Raw genomic sequence first — 3,423 nt, forward strand, 5'->3', positions numbered from 1 at the left:
CATACAGGGCAACCAAAGACCCCAAATTGCTAAAGCAATGCTGAGAAAAAAGAACAAAGCTGGAGGCCTCACAGTCCCTCAATTCAAAATGTACTACAAAGCCATAGTGATGAAAACAGCATGGTTCTGGCACAAAAATAGACACACAAATCAAGGGATTAGAACTGAAAGTCCAGGGGCTGGCCTGGTGGCGCAGCGATTAAGTGCACACGTTACACTTCTGCAGCCGGGGGTTCACGGGTTCGGATCCTGGGTGCGGACATGGCACCACTTGGCAAGCCATGCAGTGGTAGGCGTCCCACATATAAAGTAGAGGAAGATGGGCACGGATGTTAGCTCAGAGCCAGTCTTCCTCAACAAAAAGAGGAGGACTGGTGGTAGATGTTAGCTCAGGGCTAATCTTCCTCAAAAAAAGAAGAACTGAAAGCCCAGAAATAAAACCGCACATATACAGATAGCTAATCTTCAACAAAGGTGCCAAGAACATACAAAGGAGAAAAGAGAGTCTCTTCAATAAATGGTGTTGGGAAAACTGGACAGCCACATGCAAAAGAATGAAGGTAGACCATTATCTCATGCCATACACAAAAATAAACTCAAAATGAATCAAAGACTTGAAGATAAGTCCTGAAACCATAAAACTCCTGGAAGATAATATAGGCAGTACACTCTTTGACATCGAACTTAGGAGGATCTTTTCGAAAAGGATCTTCTCAAACAAGGGAAACAAAAGAAAATACAAGCAAGTGGAAGTTCATCAAACTAAAGAGCTTCCACAAGGCAAAAGAAACTGGGATCAAAACAAAAAGACAAGCCACCAACTGGGAGAAAATATTTGCAAATTATATATCTGACAAGGGGTTAATCTCCATAAAATATAAGGAACTCACACAACTAAACAACAAAAAAAAAACAGCCTGATCAAAAAATGGGCAGAGGAAATGAACAGACATTTTCCAAAGAACACATACAGATGGCCAATAAACACATAAAAAGATGTTCAACATCACTAATCATCAGGGAAACGCAAATCAAAACTACACTAAGATACCACCTTACACCTGTTAAAATGACTATAATCACTAAGACTTACAATAACAAATGTTGGAGAGGGTGTGGAGAAAAGGGAACCCTCATACACTGCTGGTGGGAATGCAAACTGGTGCAGCCACTGTGGAAAACAGTATGGAGATTCCTCAAAAAACTAAAAATAGAACTACCATAAGACCCAGCTATCCCACTACTGGGTATCTACCCAAACAACTTGAAATCAACAATCCAAAGTAACATTTGTACCCCTATGTTCATTGCAACACTGTTCACAATAGCCAAGACATGGAAGCAACCCAAGTGCCCATTGACTGATGATTGGATAAAGAAGATGTGGTATACAAATACAATGGAATACTACTCAGCCATAAATAAAGACAAAATCATCCCATTTGTAACAACATGAATGGACCTGGAGGGAATTAAGCTAAGCAAAATAAGCCAGACTGAGAAAGACAAACACCATATGATTTCATTGATATGTGGAATAGAAACAAACACAGGGACAAAGAAAACAGTTCAGTAGCTGCTAGGGGAAGGGGGGTGAGGGGTGGGCACAGGGGGTGAAGGGCAGCACTTAGGTGGTGACAGACAAGAAATAACATACAACTAAAATTTCACAATGATGTAAACTATTATGAACTCAAATAAAAAATACATATATATTTAAAAAATGAGCAAAAGACTTGAATAGACACCTCATCAAAGAAGACATGCAGATGGCAAATAAACATGTAAAAACATGTTCAATATCATATGTAATTGGGGAATTGCACATTAAAACAGGACGAATATACCAATACACACCTGTTAGAATGGCCACAATCGAAAACACTGACAACACCAAACGCTGGTGGAGCAACAGAACTCTCTTTTATTGCTGGGGGAATGCAAAATGGTGCAACCACCTGGGAAGACAGCCTGGCAGTTTCCAAACTAAACTAAAAATACTCTTACCAAAGATCCAGCAATAACACTCCTTGGTATTGACCCAAAGTTAGTTGAAACCATATCCACACAGAAATCTGCGTAAAGAGGTTTATGGCAACTTTATTCTTAATTGCTAAAACTTGGAAGCAACTAGAATGTCCTTCAGCAGGCAAAAGAATAAATAAACTGTGGTACATCCAGGCAATAAAATATCATTCAGTGCTAAAAAGCAAATGAGCTATCAAACCATGAAAATGCATGGAAGAAATTCAAATTACTCAATTTTATTAAATTTATTAAAATTTATTAAATTATTGTCAATTCATTATAATAAACTATTACTAAATGAAAGAAGCCAATCTGAAAAAATCTACATACTGTATGATTCCAACAATATGACATTCTGGAAAAGGTAGAAAAACTATGGAGACAGTAAAAAAAAAAACTCAATGGTTGCCAGGAGTTGGGGGAAAGGACAGATGAATAGACAGAGCACAGAGGATTTTTAGGGCAGTGAAACCACTCTGTATAATACTATAATAGTGGGAACATGTCATTTACATTTGTCCAAACCCATAGAATGTAGAAGACCAAGAGTGAACCCACAAGTAAAATATGGACTTGAGTGATCACAATGTGTCAATGTAGTTTCAACGATTGTAGCAAATGTACCACTCTGGTGCAGGATGTTGATAGTGGCAGAAGCTGTGCATGTGTGGGAGCAGGGTATTTGAGAACTCTCTGTACTTTCTGTTCAACTTTTTTGTGAACCGAAAAGTGTTCTAAAAAAATAAAATCTATTTTAAAAACAAGAAATTAAGTACTGATTCTTGCTACAACGCTTATGAACCTTGAAAACATTATGCTAAATGAAAAAGCTAATCACACAAGACCACATATTGTATGATTCCATTTACTATTTGAAATGTCCCAAAGTGGCAAATCCATAGAGACATAAAGTAGACTAGTGGTTTCCAAGACTTGGAGGTTAAGGAGTAATGGGCAGTTAGTGCTAATGGCAACAAAGTTTTTTTGAAGGGAGGGTGATGAAAATGTTCTAAAATTAGAGAGTGTCGATGGTTGCATAACTCTTCAATTATACCAAAAAGCAAGGGATTGTACAGCTTAAATGGGTGAATTTTATAGGATGTCAGTTATATCTCAATAAAGTTGTTATATATATATATATAAAAAGACTAGCTCTAAAAATACTTTGAGCAAAGACAGTTTTATCACATTAAGTGTATAGCATTAGCCATAAATCAACGAGTAAGCCTAACAGGTAACTTTGAATCCACTGGCTCTCCCATTTACTTTCTTTGTGCCTGCAGACAATCACTTAAGCTCATTAAGTTTAAGTGTTTTCCAATCACTAAAAGGGAGATAATCCTCAAAGCATAGCTGAGATAAGTTGATATGATATCACAGAAAAAGCACCTGGTG

Source organism: Equus caballus, chromosome 18, assembly GCF_041296265.1.
Source record: "Equus caballus isolate H_3958 breed thoroughbred chromosome 18, TB-T2T, whole genome shotgun sequence".
In the NCBI taxonomy this organism is placed as follows: domain Eukaryota; kingdom Metazoa; phylum Chordata; class Mammalia; order Perissodactyla; family Equidae; genus Equus; species Equus caballus.